This window comes from Zalophus californianus, chromosome 1 (genome assembly GCF_009762305.2).
Source record: "Zalophus californianus isolate mZalCal1 chromosome 1, mZalCal1.pri.v2, whole genome shotgun sequence".
Lineage (NCBI taxonomy): Eukaryota > Metazoa > Chordata > Mammalia > Carnivora > Otariidae > Zalophus > Zalophus californianus.
In genome coordinates this window covers 113,551,294-113,571,072 of record NC_045595.1, presented here as the reverse complement: position 1 = coordinate 113,571,072, position 19,779 = coordinate 113,551,294, and the positions used below count along the sequence as shown (strand labels likewise).

Below are 19,779 nucleotides of genomic sequence, written 5' to 3'. Positions count from 1 at the left end.
CCTCAGGAATCTTCTAGAGTGTATCAATAACCAACGGGAAATCACATTCAGGAATTGTATTTAGTGTTTCTGAGTTTAATTTCTTACCAGTGAAAGAATGCTCAGCACTCAGCAGGCCATTCTTAAGATTTTGTTTGATCCACAGACCCGCTGTTTTAAGTGGCATGAGCACAGTGACTGCATCTTGTCACTTCTGTTATGCTGTATGTTGTAATCTAGAACGTGCTTTCAGAGTAGATTCTTATCAGTACATTGTTTTTTTGGAAAGAGTGAAATTAAAAACCTCGTCTCAAATACTGTCGATTTTAGTGTCTGCCCCAATACATTAATCTAAAGAATGTACTTTCCTGAGTGATGGGAACAGAACTCATGGACAGGGACGCTCCCCTCCACATCCCTGTCAGACACTCAGCAGAGTCAGCTAAGAACAAAGGCACAGCTTAGTCTCCAGGCTGAGGGGATTGCTTCTGAGGGTCAAAAGTCATCTTGATTAGACTATTTGAAAAGTCTGGGATGGTCATTCTATCTGCCACATGAAATCAGAAAAAGTAAACATTCTTTGGCTAACCTCCACCCCCGGCCGACTGAAGCCCAAGTCAAGTTTCTTTGAAAACATGCCAGATGTTCAGTGCTGGTGGACTGATTCAGGCTGAGTGAAGAGCTGGTCCAAAGGCAGCCAGAGGTGGCAGAAAGGAGGACGAGGGCCAACAAAGTAGTCAGTCCTGAGGCTAAATTTTGGAAAGCCGTTAAACTACAAAGGTATTCTCTTGGAGGGAAAAACACTAAGAATTACTTTGTTGGATTTGCTCCCTGTTCACTTAAAAAAAAAAACAAACACCCCAGAATTTGAGGAAACTGATTCACATTTCACAATGCATCCATTCGGCTCCCTAAACTCTCAGCAAGAGCCCGACTCTGGGGCAGGGCCTGGGTCAGCCTGACAGTCCCTGAGCTCCCACAGACTGAACTTACAGGCCTGAGCCAAGTCTGTGTGAACATGTGTGAGCTAAACAGGCACTGGAAAATTAGAGGAAGGTGCCACAGCAACTTCTAGTGTTTAAAAGACAGCCCAAACAAAAACGGTTAGAGGGCAGGCAGAGACTCAGACCAGACATTCAACCCAGGTGGGAGTCAGAATTTGAAACAAATTCCAGGTATTTGCTGCAGAGTTTAAAAGTCTTAGAATAGGGGCGCCCGGGTGGCTCAGTCGGTTAAGCACCTGCCTTCGGCTCAAGTCATGATCCCAGGGTCCTGGGATGGAGCCACGCATTGGGCTCCCTGCTCAGCGGGGAGTCTGCTTCTCCCTCAGCCCGCTGCTCCCCCTGCTTGTGCACGCGTGCTCTCCCTCTCTCTGTCAAACAAATAAAAATCTTTTTTAAAAAAGTCTTAGAATAAAAATAATTAGATCTGTAGTGAACCTTATTAACAGGAAAAAAATGGAATGAAAACGATTTTCTTCTCAAAACTAAGCAAAAACATCTCATTTTGTACGCCCCCAAACCAAGAGGGAGAGAAACAACTCATTATTCTAAATCTTCAGACTGTTTAAAACAGTTTAAAACTGTTTAAAACACAACAAAAAAGAAAATACACATACAACAAAAATACAGAAGATGTATTGAAATTTCCCAAACGAGTATCACAAAATACCACAAAATAAGTCTGATGATATCCACCGGTTTGTTTCATATAAACTAAGTCGTCATTGTCTGGGAGAGAATAAGCGGTTCCAGTGACAGACAGCTCTTTTGTTTCTGCAAGCAGCAGCGTTCAGTGGTACCCTGGCTGTTTTGTTCAAACTTCTGACTGACATCCTCGTTATTCAGATTGATCAGGAAAATATATTTTTCTTTTGACAGAGTTGGGCTGCTTTTAAAGGAATTACTTGTTTCAAATTATATCCTTCTACTGGAGCACTCAAATTTGACACCTTGTGCAGAACTCACAACTTGCCTCCCAACAAAAAAACCACTGGCCTGCAGGGATGGCTCTGTATTTACATTCAGCCACACACATCAGCATTTACCAGGGTGAGGCCGCTGGCTGTCAACTCCTGGCTCTTAGTCAATATTTAATCACTATGCAGTTATGTAGGGAGAAAGAAACATTCCATCTCCCCATACATGCCTTTAATATGAAAAAAGCTTTCATTACATTTATAGAAGCATGGTTACGCTTTTCAGAAAAGCTATCAAATTGAGAAGTTGCACAACGGTTCTGCTATGGCGTTTTAAGTGTATTGCCATTAATAGGTGTATAAAACGAATCATACATAATTGTGATTATTTTTCAAAGTATTACAAGCCTTTGGGTTCACTCTAAAACCTTTTTTTTAATGGAGAAGGGTTAGAGAAAAATCACGCAATACTCGTGTGGTTCATAACCTCTAGCCCTAGCTCAGTCTCCAGGTTACAAAGCAAAGCAACCATGCCAAGGAGAAAATTCAGGTTCCTTTTGACTTTTACTTAATGTTAAAACCTGCCCAGTTTTGTTTTTTGATAGAGATTTGTAAATAATTTTCTTAGACCCAGCATGATGCTATTTTAAAGGAATAACTAAAGGAACAGAAGCCAATGGTTAAAGAAAATGGGCACCACCCACGTTACAGGGAGTCCTTAGGCTCCAACCAGACAAAAACATTTCATGTTTCTTGTGTAGCAAATGGCTCTTCTAACAAGCTGATCACCTGAGTTGCAGACGTTTTTACCATTTAAACAAGATCTGCCATGTTCCATAGGGTAAGGCTCATGCATTACTTACAGTGTCAAGATAAAAGGAAACCGGCAGTGAAGGTGAATCAGAGTATTAAGTATTTAAAATGCCTTAGCTCAAAGGCACACAGTTCTTTCATTCCTTCTACTAACCATCGACCAGATGAACAGGTGTGGACTTGCTCTACTGGATGACCTGTGGCAGGAAACATTTCACTTCCAAGTTGCAAACTGTATTTGACATTCAACAGGTTTTCATTGTGGGTGGGTAGACGAGAGAATTCGGCTTTATGTCAGCTCCTACATTTCACTGGTCCTGCGCTGATGGATGGAGGAAAGGAGGGGTTTCCCTAACTTTCCTGCCCCTGCCTGCAGAGCACTGGAGGCTTCTGGGAGGAAGTTCCAGGACTGGGTGCTCACGTAGCTGACATTAGAACGGCTCTCTGCCCCCAATCCTGTCAGCATCTAGCATTTCAACATCTCTGCCCAGTCTCAGGTCAGTGTGCCTAAAGCTTCAGGTAAATCACAAGTAGCTCATCAGGAGAAACGCTGGGACTCCATTTTAACATATTCCCAGCCCACAGCATCCAGGAGACCTGATAAGAAAACTCCACAGATATGCCAACCCCTTTAAACCAAAACACTCAAGAACTTCCTGGAGCCTGAGAAGTTTAACATTAATTTACTACTGAATTCAAATAGCTTCTTCTCACTTATTCCCTAAAAGGCTCCATTCTCCACAGTACCCCAGTTCTCTGGGTACAAGGAAATGGCATTTCAAGCATTGTGTCTATCATTAAACTCTTTGCAGCATAAAAAATATTTTAAATTTACTACAGGAAAATTACACGGTTATTTTATTGTATAAAAGATGGCTTTTAGGAGTAGAGGTGGAAAGTTCCATAAATGAGGTGCAGACTCAGATGCCTAGGCTATGTTTGTTAGGAAAGAGAGTAATTTTCCTCAGGCTAGTCCTGACTTGAGTTCCACAAACCTTTCCAAACTCCTTCCCTGTGCCCTTGTTGTTCCCCTCCTCACCCCCTTACCCCCTCCCCGCCCCGCCCCATGTGGCTCCCTAGGGTGGCTCTGGCCATCCCACCCTGCACTGGGTTCCTTTCTCTCCAGGTCTTGGGTCAGTTGTCTTCCTGCAGCTGCCTCTGCAGGTGGCCGAGCCAGAGGCTTCCAGATTCCCGGACCTCCCTTCATGGCCCTTACCTCGGATATTAAATAACCACCTGAGGAAGTTGTTTAATGTCCATCTCCCTCGCCAAAATAAATATGCCACTTGGACAGAGCTCATGGCCCTCTCATCTCCCTTAGTGTCCAGCAACATGCAGCTACTGAATATAAATGGCTGTTAAGTGACTAAGTACCTGAATGGGCAAGAAAAAGTCACAGGAAGCACTGGGTTCTGCTGTAGCCTGAGCCCCCTCTACTTCAGCCTTCCTGACCTTCTCTCCCTCCCTGGGCCTTCAGACGGCCGTTTCTTTTGCTAGACTGCCACAGGTGACGCTATGCTGAATGTGGTCCCAGGCCTTCTGCAAGGAAAGTTCTCTGGCTGTGCTGCCCAACACATGGCAAGGACTCAGGCATGCCCCACTGTTTACAGCCACCTATAACCTAGTGACCCACAGTCCCATTCTATAGGTAAAACAATTTATGAGGAGCAGCTAGCTCAGGATTGGGTGTCAAGAGAGCAGGAATGCACCGTTTTATCTGTCTGAACCTCCACCCAACCAGAGGATCATTATGATTCCTTCAAACCAACACATAGGGCAAGTTTTTGACTGTCTTAATGGACTTAGCCAGATTTATGGGAATAAGCATAGGGATATTGGTGGGGACCTTCAAAGCCAAGGGAAGAAACATAAAGCCATGCATTTATGTTGAATGATTTATTTTTTTTAAAGATTTTATTTATTCATTTGAGAGAGAGAGAGAGAGCGTGCAAGTGCGGGGAGAAGTAGACGGAGAGGGACAAGCAGATTCCACGCTGAGTGCAGAGCCCAGCACAGGGCTCAATCCCACGACCCCAAGATCATGACCTGAGCTGAAATCAAAAGTCGGATGCTTAAGCAACTGAACCACCCAGGCGCCCCTTGAATGAACTTTTAATTAATTAATTAAAAAAAGTTTCCATTTATGAAGAATTCTCAAATAGCAGCATGTGGGTACAAGCAGATGCTGTATATCCAGAGATTACATCTGTTCGGATGTGACTGCCGCCATTAGCAAAGACAAGCAGTTATTACGCAATGAATGTCAGAGAGGCTAAATCCCAAGTACCTGGTGCAGCAGTTTTACTAGTTGAAAATGGAAAGCACATGGCCCTTGGAGCCAGTGAGACCTGCGCTAGCTCTGTGATCCTGCCAGAAGCCTCAGTTTCCTTGTCTGTGAAATGGGAGTAACAGCATCCACCTCGCCTCACTGTGAGCATTAGGCACAATAAATGAAAAGCAGCCAGCTCACTACCTGCCCATAGTTGGCACTCAGTAAGTATTAGCTGTTGTTATTATCATTAAAACAGGTTTGACACATGTCTCTCCTGTTCTCACAGCAGCGTCACCCTCTTCGACAGCACGAGGCACGTTGGTGTGTTTATGGGATTCGGGTCAGCCTCCCCCACTGGGCTGCAAGCTCCAGGAGGGCAAGAAGCCCCGTGACGTGACTGCTCCATGTGAGCCTCTGCTCAACCTTACTCTCTATACCTAACGCATAGGAGGCACTCAGTATGTCTTAACTGACTGAATAGGCCACGAAGAAAAACAGTGGCCTATCTTAAGGAGAGACCTGGCAGATATCATCGTGTGGACTGCGCTTTGCTGAAAAGCTTCATGTAAGCAATTTTAAAATCCAGCTTTTATTCCAAAATGAACTCAGAAAGCTTACTCCTTCAAAATTCAGAGACTTGCTACCCTTAGATCACACAAGAGCATAGTTTCTAGAAAATAAAGAATGGTTAGAAGACATTCTTAAATTCACATTAAAAATTTATAGATTTATACCACGATACTAGTTGTTTTTATCCCAATAATTATAAGGAGGCCACGACTACTATTCTGGGCCAGGTCTGTCTGATTCCAGAGCCTGCTGATAACTACCCTCCTTATACAAAGTCTCAGCTGCATCACAAGAACACATCTGGACTGGCATCAGAGTATACTGGGGTAATGCCTGCTGACGTTTCAGCCCCATGTTTGAATCTTGGTATTAGCATCACCAGCCATAGGTTGAACCCCATGTGGTCCAGTTAGCTTTGATCCTGATGTCTCCCTTAGATCTGCCCAGTCAACCCATGAGTCACAGGAGTAGAATGAGGGTGTGTGGACAAGATGCCCTGGGCAGATGAGCCTACGACATCCAAGCGGGATGTCAAAGTTCTGTTTATGACACCTCCAAAGTCTCTCCTGCTCTGTGTGCCTATTTCCTCATCTGTAAAATGAAGCGGACTGGGCCAGATGAGCTCTAAGTTCCATTCCACCTTTGATATTCAATGATTCTGTGAGAGACTGAAAAATATTATTCTATTTAGTGATATTGGGCCTACAGATATATGAACTGGATTCATAAGTCAAGAGACTGCTATCATCAGTTAGGGTTCCTGATTTGAAAGCAATAAAACCCACATCAGCTGACCTAAACTCACAGATTCAACAGGAGGAGGAGGTAGACACTGGGGCAGCACAGAGAAAGCCAGGGAGGCAGGGCAGGTCGGGAAGCAGAAGCAGGCCATGGTCCCTCATTGGAAGACCTTGGCAGCCAGCACCACTATGAGGGCCTCCAGCTGACCTGAGGGCCTTGCAGTGAGTGCTCTAGACCCCTAGTCCCAAGGAAGCAGAGCCAGGGGAGGGAGAATCTGGGGCTGAGGTTCCAGAACATGAGTCAGCCACTTGCAATTACCCTCCCACGAAAATCATACACAGCAGGGAATGGGTAACTCCCTAAAAGGAAGCTGGGCGCTCTTAGGAAGGGTAACTCATGGGGGGTGCAAAGCCCAAGAACATCCACCATGGGAGGACGAGCCTAAGAATACAGAGGTTGGTGATGCCAAAATATCCTCTCCTCCAGCACAGCATCTAAAGAATTTCAAGAGTATATAAATTTGAAGCATTTATGCAAAACATTCTGGTCTAGAATGCAGTTTCCAATGTGACTTTATGGGTTTCGCTGAAAGAAACGTTTACTGAGTAGTATCATAATCCGCAATACATTGAACATGTAATTAGTAAAAGAATTCTGGGAAATTTAAACAAGCCTAAGAGGCAATCACTGATCCTGTTAGCCGAGCCAGGCCACCAAAGGCAGGGAATGACTAACCAGGAAACCCTCTTCATGGGAAATCACTGAGTCACGGGGACATCCTGCTGCTGACAAAACTCTGTCTGGTGCCCATCAGTAGCTTAGTTTTTAAAATTCTGATGATTCGGTCAACAAATACTGAACATCCTGACAGGTCAGTCTCCTTTCTTTTTCCACGCCTGCAAGAGTCTCAAGCCCGCTTCCTCATTATTTCTAATCTGTGAAATCTCCCACATGTGTTCCCACGACTTATTACTCATTTCACATCTTCAGTGACATTCACCCCTAAGTCACTCTTTAGTCAACTGTAAACTTACTCCCTTCTGCCTGAACTTTCATGCCAGTCACAGAGCCTTCACAATTCCACCGGAAGCTTAACTTTAAAGAAGTATACTCCCAAGCTGAAAAGCTGTTTCCTAAAAACAAACAAGCAAGCAAGCAAACAAACAAACAAAAGCTCTGGATGTTGGTGAGCCAACTAACATTCCCAAGGACAGTGAAAATTTGTGGCCATTTATAGCCCACAGAAAAGAGCCCATGGGCAAGTATGTAATTTATGCTATCCTCGGGAACTCCGGACACAGCCCCCCACATCCACCCTCCTGGTTAGAGAAGCTGTGCCCTCTACAGGTCGGCATATGCTTCTCTTTCCACCAGCCCTGCTCTTCTTCATTGCACACGCTTTCCGCACAGGGCAGCTGCAGAGTTTCCACCGAGGAGGGACAGAGGAAGGCAAGCTGGTTGGCAGAGGGGCTAGGAGAAGGGTCTTCAAAACACACTTACAAGCAAACACACAGTGGAATATTTGCTTTGGTTTCAGGTTCCCTTGGGATGACTGTGGGGAGGTAAGGGAGACTATGGAGGGACGGAGCTCTCCCCTCTCTCAAGCCGACAAGGATGTATTACTCATTACCTTTGTTGACTAGATTTTAATTGTAAAATCTAATATAAATCCAAATAAAGCCAGGAGTGTAGGTAATAATACTGTGTCCGTGTTCATTTCTTAGTTTTGACAAATGTGCTGTGGTTATATGAGATGTTAACATCAGGAAGAGCTGGTGAAGGATATTCATGAACTTCCTGGACTATCTTTGTAACTTTTCTGTAAATCTAAAGTTATTCCAAAGTAAAAAGTCATGTCTAAAAAGCAAAATGAACAGTGTTTTCTATTTTTCTAAAGGAAAGTGAATCAAGACCCCAAACTTGTCTCATTTGCTTGAAATCTGTGTTGACTTTGTACTTGGAGCCAGTGGTTCTAAAGAGGAAAAAAAACCCCCCAAAACTTCGCAACCTCTATGCTTCCAACAGTATATCATGTAGTAACAGCTGGAGTTAAATAAAATCTAAATATGATTCAGCAATCTTGAAGTTTCATTAGATTCCATATAATAACAAGAAATTTTATCAAAACTCACCCCTACTGCCACCCCTTGAATTAAATGGTCTCAGACGAATTTCCAGCAGATAAAAGAACTGAGACCACATATCCTGTGTGTGTGTGTGTGTGTGTGTGTGTGTGTGTGTGATTGTTTAAGGTAACTTTTTCTTAAAGAATTTCTCCCTTTCCATTAATCATAAGTAATGAAAAATAAATCACAATACACTTCCCTGACTCCAAATAAAAAATCAGTTTTTGAACTGCTTTGAAGATGAAAGAGAAAAGTAAATTCTAAGTAATGGGATGTGTATAAAAATTAGGTAAAACAGAATAAGGTGTATGCTGTTATCTCTCCCCCCACGCCCCCGATGTTATTGTTTCAAATTATTTTAAGCCCTGAAAGGGGTAGAGGAAGCTACTCTGGTGTCAGTAAATCAGAACATTGCTTCATGAGTTTTCTTCCCTAGCATCTCTCATTTGTAGTATCTCACCAGACCTCTCAGCAAGCCCCCCCCCACCCCCACTTCAGGAAAAGTTATTGAACCTCTCTGGGCCTCAGGGTTCTCATTTGTAAAGAGAGATTGGGTTTGGTATGGGATGGGAAGCTGGTAGCCCAAAGACCATATTCTGAAGAACTTATATGCTTGTTAGCCCTACAAAATTATGTGGCTTTTTTTTTTCAGTTACTTGTCAAAGTTTCATATTCAAGATATTTCTCATAAAACCTTGGTCTCAGGCTTCTCCTGATATATCAGAACGTTGACTATATTCTGGCATGGCAACAAGTCCATCAGTATGTTAGAACAGCTGCCGCTTTATGTCTGGGACATGCCATCCAGTTCACCACGGTCCTGCTTCCCCCTGACGCACTGCCCTCGTGAGTTATCTGCACGGCTCTGGAAGCAGCTGGGTTTTCCATCCTTACTATGGAATCCCTCCCAGCTCTAATATTTGGATTCCCAGTGTAATTGCTTATTAGGAAAACAGAGTTCTAATTAGGCTGCCAGCACACTGGAATATTCTGTAGGGGGTCTTACTTATAAGTTAGTGCGCACACAACAGTTATACATTGGCTTTGTTGAGTGTTTCTGCATGAAACACAAGAAACATAAATCTAATATTGAAACCACCATACCATAGTAGAGCAGGTATTCAAGAAGTTTTAAAACCACTGCTACCTCAAGTTTTTCTTCTAGAACAAGATCTGACTTTAAGGGCTATTTGGGTCCAATTGTGTGGGGCCACCATAGGCTGAGCAACAACTCTAACAGGAGATCACTAGTTACATAATTTAAGTATTCAAAAATAAGATCCCAGTGGTCTTCTCTCTTACTCCTTACCAATTTTAGAGTGGAAATAAAAAGGACAGAGCACTTAAGATGCAGTTGCTCATAATAAAATGTCAGACCAGGTCAAATGGACCAAAAATTATGTAAGATTTCACAAAGAAAAAAAAATTGTCTGCAGTTCTCATAAGTGGTATAATTTTTAGCTACTGGTGCCATGAGGAGAAAAACAGAAGGCTAAATTGGTTTTGAAACTATTTGAAAACATGTTATTTTTATAGGAGTTGAGATTAGCCTTTAAGTTCTCTTCTAAGGAGACACTGTGCAGGTTCCCACAGGTCCAGACCCTTCTTATTTTAGAAGTAAGTTTCACGCTACTTTTTCTTTGCATGGAGAAAAGGAGGGTACCAGCTATTGTGCTACTTGGACTTGACACTCAAAATGCCCCAGCAATTCATAACATAGCAGCTTTTTTGGTTCTGTTTTTATTTTTTAAAGCTCTAACCTCAAATCTAAATTTACAACACTGCTGGAGATCTTAGGCATTATAAGGAAATTACCTCATTCCCTTTAAACCTTTTTAGACAGCAAAATTCTTTCCATATATGGCAAACCCAGAAGGAAGCAGAAACAAATGACGTTAGTTTAGTAGTTGCCATGACTTACCTGTGGTTTTGTTCTGAACATGCCTACGACGTATTTGTCACTGAGGGGCCCCTGGCCATAGCTAGCAGGCCCAGAAGAGTGCCCATCCTTGTCTCCTCATCACCAGCTGGTCCATGAGGACACCTGGCCAGGGGCCCTGGTCATCAGAGGTGCCCAGAACTGGATGAACCATTTTCATACAGACTTTGAATTGGTTCTCTACAGACAGGGGACCTGCACACGAATGAAAGAGGAAAGAGAGGCAGGCTGAGGATCACAGTGGGGGGACCCTAGGGGAGGTCGCAACGGGTATGCACCACTGAGGGGGCAACACCGTGCCAGATGAGCTCACCCAGACTCGGGGAGATCCTGACGGGAGATCTGCTGCCCAGAGGCCTGGCTGTGAGGCTACAGAGATTGCACTCTGCTCTCTGCCCTTTTCCAAGCACCCTAAAAACCAGCCTCATCTGCTTGGGCAAGTGCAGCAGCACCTAGAAAAGCCCAACCCACACAGTTTCTTGCTAGATGCTTTTTGTAAAAAAAACAAAAACAAAAACAAAAACAAACCCAACTCTGGATAACTCAGACATTCATTTCTACAAGGAAGAGTTTTGAAGGATCAATCATCTCTTTTAGGACATGGGTGATAAAACCCTCCTGAATTGATATATTTGCAGAAATCAGCTGCTGACTAATGCACGGCTTCTTGTAATCCATAAAAATTGAAGCTTTTAAAAATATATATATACTATACTAAGATCCCAAGGAAGAAAGATCCACAATCACTTTCAAGAACATAAATGCCAAGGAGTAACTTTGAGAAATGGAAGGAAATAAAAGAAGAACAAAGATGAACGTGATATTGTTGATGATGGATATACCAAAAAAGGTCATTCAATTACAAATAAATATAAAATATTTGGGTGGAGATTCAAGGGTATCAGTAGAATGTACAGATATAAGTGGCAATTTTAAGAAATCTGATAAACAAAACTAGATGGAAGAAAACTGGTTAACTCTTTTGCTTCCAGTAAGCTTTGCTGTAACTTCACATCAGTTACAGGTAACTCAAAAATATTTTAAAAGTACTTTTAAAAAACCATCAACCTGGAGCTGAACCAACACTGGTTGAGTTCATTCCTATCACCTGAGTATTTCATGGCCTAAACCATCATCTTTCGGATTATGTAAACTTTCTGGAGAAAATACCGCCAAGGTAGGGAAAAATGGGAATAACCCAAAATGACACACACATTGAAAAATAGATCAGGTGGGGACAATAAGATGAGGTTAAGTATGTGCAGGAATGGAAACAGAGAAAGACAAATGACAAAGACTGGTGATAGAACATGCTTGACATAATAATTTAACAGATATATAAGGAAAAGAACATCACAAAAGTGAAGTGGTAGCCAAAAACAAAACAAAGCAAAGAAACAAACCAAGAGCATCTGAAACAATGCGGGCTCTTACAGATTTGATGAGGCTTGGCTAAGTGAAGGAGAACGGTTATTTTGAGTTTCCTGGCCTTGACAAGAAGAATTAGTGATGGCTCAGTTCTACACATTTAAATGGGAAACTAAGAAACATCATATGGGGAACATAAAAACCCAAACACATCTCCCTTTCCTGATGTCCACTTTTCTGTTCCTTGTTCTCACCCACATTCTGACGAAGCCTGATGTCCTAGTGGAGACTATTTCATGGGCTGCTACTGAACTCTACAAATACTTTTCTCTCTCATTTTTTCTTGTTAATTTCCCCTTTGGGAGGCTTACAATCAACTATTCACTTAAAGCTCTACTTGCATGTGGGTGAGCTGCACAATCTTCTCTCGCCTGTCTTTCTGAGCTCAGGCTCGACCTCACAGCCTGACAGTTCACGGAAGGACTTTGTCTGTAGAAGTGACCTGTGGAAGGGTGAACCCAACCCTCACTGCTCCCCTCTCTGCCTCCCAGAACTCAGGCGGCTCCTTGCAGAGTTGTCAAGGGCCAGTCATCCTCTGGCCCCACAAGAGGGAAGAACTGTGTGGCCCAGTGGTGGAAAGGAGGCTGGACGGACAGGAAAAGGAACAATGACGGAAAATATCGTTGACCCAGGGAGAGCACTGTTTTGTTGATAGGAATACACACAGTGATGAGCTGAAGTCTGCATGGAAGAAAGCAATTTTGTAATTGTCTGAAAATGCTGGTTTAACAGAAGAAAAAGAGAAACAAACAATAAAATGAAAACTTCCGATCAAGTGCTAAAAAGTAGAATCTACTTCCAGACTGGGACAGGCCTGGGCTGAGGACGTTGGGGGAAGTTGAGTGAAGGTATTTAATCTCCATAGTATTTCTGCCCTTGAAAAAGATGAGGGTTTTGATGAGATGACCTCTCGGATCCTTTCTATTTTCAAAATCCTATTACTTTTCTATTTAAATAAAGTTTAATTTCATAATTGACACTTAAATTTCCACAGAAGTTGTATGCAAAATAATCTTCTGGTCACTGACAGTATAAAACATCATCTGTCCTATCTAACAGCTCAAGGAGCCAAAAGTGGTTAAGAAAAGTATTTGCAAAAGCCCTTTTTGTTAAAATACTTGGGACTGAATTTCAAAAGTAAGAAAACAAGACCATTCATGTCTTCAGCGGTAAAGGTCTAGGAGTAAAAACAAATTTCTACTCTTAAGTGCAAATGTAATGTCACAGAGTTTAGACATGGACCTGGAATTATGATTACTAGCACTTGGGTAGGGAACACACATACCCATGAAAAGATAATTGAGAATATCAATTGACATATCACTGAAAGAGCCTGGAAGCAGAGTCAGAAATTGACAGGTCTGGTCTGAGTTTTGTCGGGTCTGAGACTTCAGGTAAATCCCTAAATCTTGCTGGGCCTCAGTATTATCATCTTTAAAATGGATACAAGTACTGCCTTGTGCACATTTTAGGTGTCATAAGGATGGAATGTGATAATGTGAAAACACTTAAAACCAGAAAGTTTTTTTTTCAAAACCTAAGTATGCGGAAGTAGTACACAAGTGGAATAAAAAGTTCAGAAGAGCGAGATGATCAGGTACAGTTTCCCAAAGAGGGGAGGCCCTGAGTCAGAGCAGGCCACGGAGAAGCAAGTGCCAGGCAGTTCGGTGGACAGCAGCATCTGGACCCGCTCTGAAGCAAAGGGCTCGTGCTGGGCCTTCCTGAGTGAAGTAACAAGGAATGCCAGGCAAAGGATCTGGAGTTGAAAGTGTGGCAGAGCTGGAAAAAGATGGAGGATGGTGAGAGGATGTCAGCGGTGAGATGTTCAAAGAGCTCCACGAACGTGTGATGAGAATGTCTACATCTGTTTTTCAGATACGCACCCTGAAAATTTTCCTTAAGACGTTTTAAAGGACGCTATGTGCAAACCAATCGGTGGGCAAAGATCTCCTTTCGCCCAACCACAACACTTTCAAATGTTCCGCTATAGGAGGAACCATGTGATGGTAGTTTAAATACACACACAGCCCCAGAACGTGTAGTTCACCTGCAACCTAATGTTTTTGTAACCCAACCATATATTTCTTTAAAGTCTCAAGTACACGCTAATGGATAGAACAGCCTTTGCAGCTCGTAAACAAATATCAACATCAATTAGAAAAACAGGCAATGATGGCACGAAACATTTCAAAGTAAAAGGTTGAAGCACAGAGTACATTAAGTCCTGGTAGTTTCTGGGTATGATTTAAAAAAAAAAAAAAGATTTAACAATGTCATGTAGCGCTCTCCAGCAGGAGTAAGAGATAGTTGCACACCACACAGAATATTTTCACTGCTGTGCCCCAGGCTGCCAAAGCACCTGACTTATTAAACTTACAGATTTTACAATATTTTGTAGGAGTAATAAAGACATCTTAATTCAGTCTATAAAAATGGGAATTCATAAAATTTAAACATAGCCCAAGTAACTACAGAAACAAGCTACTTCAGCCATTCCAGCTACTTCAGCTGATCATTGACGGGGAAGGAGGACCTGGGCTAGAAGGCTTACAGAATAATACATTGAAAACAACCTGTGATTACTACCATTCTAGGAAGAAATATAGGCAATTTAAAGTTTGCTACTAGTCAATAGTACAAACAAATGAAAAGAAAAATTATTTTCAAGTACTTAGGAAAAAACTTCATCAGGAGAATTTGCTGTCAATGAATCTTATCGATTAACATTATTCTTATCTTCTCATTAAAAGAGGAAATGCACCTGTGACAGGCACTAAAAATAACAAAACCATAATTAAAAGGTGTTGGGTCTACAAGTAAAACTCTTCTCTAATTTAAAAATGGGTATTTTTGAACAATGGGTGTAATGACTCTGGTTGGATGGAAGATGGGAGCCTGGTGCTCTCTCACTGTTTTAAGAGAGAGGGAAGCAATCACCCCAGTCACCTGAAGAGAGATATTTTGCAAGTCCCCAAAGACAGAGATGGAACAGAGCAAACAGTGGGAGAGGAAGCCAAGGTTACAGTGAGTACATGAATAATCGTGGTGACAGAAGCATAAAAGGGTGCAGCTTCTTTGGAAAACAGGTAACCCCCAAAGTTGCCTACCACATGATTCAACCCTTCTACTCCTAGGTAATTTACCCAAGAGAAATGAAAGAATATGTTCCTACAAATGAATGTTCACAGCACTTTCATTAGTAATAGAAACTAGAAACAACTCAAATGTCCATCAACAGGGAAATAGGGTATCTCCATAAAATGAAACACTACCTAGCAACAGAAAGTAATGACCTATTGCTCTACACAATAACATTGCTCTACACAATAACATAGATGCGTCACAAAATAATTACATGCTGAGTAAAAGAAGCCAGACAAAAACTGAGTACATATTATATGATTCTACTTACGTTCATTTTAGAAAAAAACAAGCTAACCTACAGTGATAGAAATAAGACCAGTGGTGGCCAAGGGACAGGATGGGGAGATTGCAAAGGGGCACGTGGATACTTTTCGGGGTGAGAGATATGTTCATGATCTCAATTTTGGTGTTGGTTTCACAAGCGTACACATTTATCAAAACCGACCAGATTGCACACTTCAAACGTGTGCGGTGGACTGTCTACCTTACCTCAACAGTTAATTTTTTTAAAAAAAGAATCAGAAGTGGGAAAAGAGGGAGAAAAAAGAGGGTGAGTTTCCAGAGACAGAACAGGCTCAACTTGGGAGGACCACAGACACTGAGGACAGAAAACCTCACAGAAAGACGACTGAGAAAAAGAGGTGGAATAATAGTCCATTCAGGAAGAGGAGTACCTTGAGACAACGGGCACTGTCACTCCACCTGCTATGCGGAGGGGAGCCCTTGAGTAGGTAGAAGAGTGATCTGGAGACAAAGTAAGATCCAGGAGAAGCAGAAGAAAAGAAAGTGGACTGCTTGGGTCTGTGCTGAGAAGAGGGAAACCGGGGTTTCCCTCCGATTGCCCAAGCCAGTTTACCAGTCATAGTAGGTAGGAAAATGAGAATTCAGGGTGAATATGAATATTGGGGAGCAGGTCTCCCTTAAACTTGCCACAGCTGGTTCTGGATCTGACATCAAAAGCACCAAACCAGTCCCCAGTATCTTTCTTTACTCCTTAACTGTGTGGGGCCTTTGATGCTGATGCAGGCCCAGGGCGGGCCTGTGAGAAACAGGTGGCTACCAGAGGCCCAGGGGCTGGCCAGCTGGAGGGGGCACTTCTGGGAGCAGTTCTGGTTGTTGGGTGAATGGCTCCCCCTCCCCATGTGTGTGTGTCAGGCATTTGTGCCAAGCAGGAGGGAGCTACTGGGGATAAGGCAGTAGAAAAAAGAGACCTTGCTGCCCTCAAGACTCCGACACCAAGGTGAGGGGGGGTTGCTCCATCAAGGAGGTTGGGCCACCTGAGGGCAGGCAAATTTGTCTAGCAGGATAGCAGGATGGAAGGTCACCAAAGTGTTTCCTTCGGGACTTCCTCTGGCACCTCAGAGCCCTGACCCCAAAGACAGTTCCGGCACCATCCAAGCCCCATCCTCTTCAGCTGACACTAAGGGAGAAATTAGCTGCTTAAAGCCTTTCACAAAAAAAAAGGTAAGCCCTAGGTTTTAAATCCCACCTAAATGTTGTATGTTTTTTTAATTTGCCTCTAAATTTCCCCTAGATTAGGAATGGCTGATGGTCAACACAATTTTGACATCTCATCCTTCCTTTTGAGATCTTGCTGCAGTCATTATTCTATTAAAACGAACCAAAACTAAACCAGGCCTGTGAGAACAGACTCTGAAATAATGGGATTTTGATTATTTCCTAATTTACTTAGGTCCTTAATATTTACCAGGAAGCATAAGAGGGGACTTGTCATTAGGAAATCTAGGGAGAGGGAAGCCTCTTTCCTTCCCTTTTACTTCAAATTGATTTTAACCTTAAAAAAAGAAAAAAACCTTAGTCTGGCGTAAGAAGAAAGCTTTCCCTAGGTTACTTAGTGGGCTCTTAGGCAAATCACTTAACTTCAATAGGCCTCAATTTTCTCAGCTGTTAGACGAGGGGATTAGCTTAAGTCTGGGGCATGTGGGCCTAACAAACCATTCATTCATTCATTCATTCATTCATTCATTCATTCAGTATTTGAGAAACTACTGCATCCCAAGCACTAGGTTACAGCAATGAAAAGAGAGGCAAGACCTCTACACTACAACTTGATTCTACAGAAACCAAAAAAGAAGGGGAACCAAACAAGATAAGGTCAGGTAGCAATAAGCACTAAGAAAACACACCAGAGTGCCTTACTTTTCTTTGGGGACGGTGGTCAGGGCTGTGAGAGCTGAGAAGTCTGGAATGATGGAAAGGAACCAGCCACTTGATTCCCAATAGAGGCAAACCCTACTGCGGGTTTTCCCTCGGGTGGGAAAAGCTTATTTGGTTCTCTTCATAGGTAAAGGAGACTATACCCCTCTTTTTCATTTTATATCCTTCCTCCCAGTACTCTGTATTAATTCCATTTATATACACTTTTTATTTTTATTTTTACTTTTTTTTAAGATTATGTATTTGACAGAGAAAGAGAGAGACAGGACACACAAACAGGGGGAGCGGAGTGGCAGAGGGAGAGGGAGAAGCAGACTCCCCGCTGAGCAGGGAGCCAGATGTGGGCCTCCATCCCAGGACCCTGGGATCACGACCTGAGCCTGAGCCCAAGGCAGACTCTTAACCGACTGAGCCACTCAGGTGCCCCATGTACACAACTTTTTAAAGAGGAGCAAAAGTATTTGATTTGAACAACTTCCTCCAGATAGGATTTCTCTTTTATAGGACTCCTTTGTTATTCTCAAGTTTCTGTCCTCATAGTTATAAATTCTCCCACTTATTCTAGGCGGGAGTAAACAGGATTTAAATCAGTGTTTTTCAACTTTTATAACAACCCACAGTGAGAAATAAGTTTTACATCATGACCCAGTGTATAAAACCAAAAGTTTTTTAAAACCAAGCTTACTGTAACTACCCATAATGGACGGTAGTATATTCTATTTTATTTCATTTCTTTTTTAAATGCTAAGATGATTTCGTCAGTAACTTATAGTATGAAAAACACTTCTAAACTGACACTGGCTAGCAATTTTGCTATTAACAAACCAAAAAATGGTAAAATTGATTAAACAACCTCAAAGGCTCTCCCCTCCCCTTTTTCTGTACACATACTTGCTTTAAAGAAATGGGTTCCAAATTTCTCTGTGTAACTTGTGGAGGAAATTCCCAGAGGGGACATTTGCAGAAGGACTGGGGTGGAGGGAGGGGAGCCGAAATATGCAAATTGTTCAATAGGTGAGGTGACACCTTTAGTTTCAAAGATTGCCCAAGAAGACTCATAAAGTCTTCACAATAAGTACGAGGCTGTGGGGGTGTGTGTGTGTTGGGGGAAGGGATGCTGTTAAGTAATTTATTAAATTTTAAGTTCCTAGAGGGGAGTCAGTCTGCACCCTTACCTTTCCTCACCATAATTCCAGTCTCACATGGACAGATATGTAACTGCAGCACTGAGAATCAGACCTTGCATTTAGCACATGACACACAGGTGCTCAGTAACATTTTGTTTCATAACTTTTAAATAGTGGAGCTCACTGTTATCATCAAATCCTAACTTTATGTGTACACCAATCGTTATGTTCTCCTGGAATGTAAAAATGTCATGCAGTAGTACATGACATGTGTTTATCTTCAAGTCATTGTTTTAAGTCCAGGGAGCTTAATCAGGTATTTTTCTCAAGCACTAAGTGGGAAAGGGATGTTTTCCATTGCAAGATATAAGAGAGGAGTGGCTGTAATGGAAAGAGTCCACATCTGCTAGTGGCCATGGTAAACAGCTGGGATTAAAATGAGTGTGTTAATTTAATAGGTAGTTTCTCAAGGGACACTAACCAGTGGGCTCTGTCAGCCAAGAGCTCTGTCTGATAGAAACCGTGCCAATTTCCCTGTGAGTCGCAGTTACTGCCCTCACCCCTGAGGTCAGAAGTGCATGCACCCAATTTCCAGTAGCCCCAGGGCTCTGGAGCCGAAAAATTACACCTGCACGCAAGCATTCTCCCGCACTGCCCCACCGCCGCTACACGCAGAAAGCAGCGCAGTGAAGCTGGGGGCCCTTCAGCCCCATTTAGGGGCATCATTAACGATTTCAAATTACAACTGTTGCTTTATCTCACAACAGTGATAAACAGCGGAGCTACATTCATGATGTTTTTCTTTTAAGTCATTTATTTGCTCTCCTCTCAGGGGCAAGAAAGATGTTGAGACAAGTGCAAACCTGCCAGAGCTTATTATAGATGGAGCCCTCCTCCTCTCCCTCTCTCGGTTCCACTTCAGCACCCCTCCCTCTCTGGATTTCCTGAACTGAGGCAGTAGCCTCCGTAAGAAACTGCAAGTGGCTCCTTTTCAAAACAAGGAGGGATTCACCAGAGAGGCTGCGGCGACAGAGGCAACAACCACTCCCTCACCCTAGCAGGTCAATTCACCCCATTCCCCAGGTCAGCAATAGGTCAGGTTTCAGAAAGGAACGAAGTCTTAGAGGAGGGCGGGCCACCCATTCAAATTCAGGAGCATCCTCTTAAACGCGAGATGTGACAAACCCTGCTGCCATACCGGAGGTGTGGGCAGGCGACTGTGAGCGTGGGCACGGGGACAGCCTATATATAGGCGAGACATCAGTGGTAACGAAGGGAGATCCACCACGGTCGACAAAGCCACAACTATTACGACTTGAAATATCACCCGCAGGGCACTGGCCTCGGTGCCAAGATCTCCCCGGATTTATTTTCAGGCAAGTGACTCACAACCTCGTCTCCATAAGTAATTCCATTAAAATGAGTCGCCGGTTCCACTAACCCGACTTTCCGCTGCCCTCTGGCTGCCACTCCCTCCTCTCCGCCCATCAGGCAAACCCACACAGCTGCCAGACTGAGCAACCATACCCCAGGGGAGCAGAAGG

The 19,779-nt window shown here is 43.0% G+C and overlaps 1 protein-coding gene across 6 annotated transcripts in view; it reads right to left on the bottom strand.

Annotated features, from left to right (window-relative positions):
* The window catches only part of LOC113916508 (schwannomin-interacting protein 1), an 854,544-nt gene that overhangs the window by 98,374 nt on the left and 736,391 nt on the right, over positions 1 to 19,779 (bottom strand). The window lies entirely within an intron of this gene.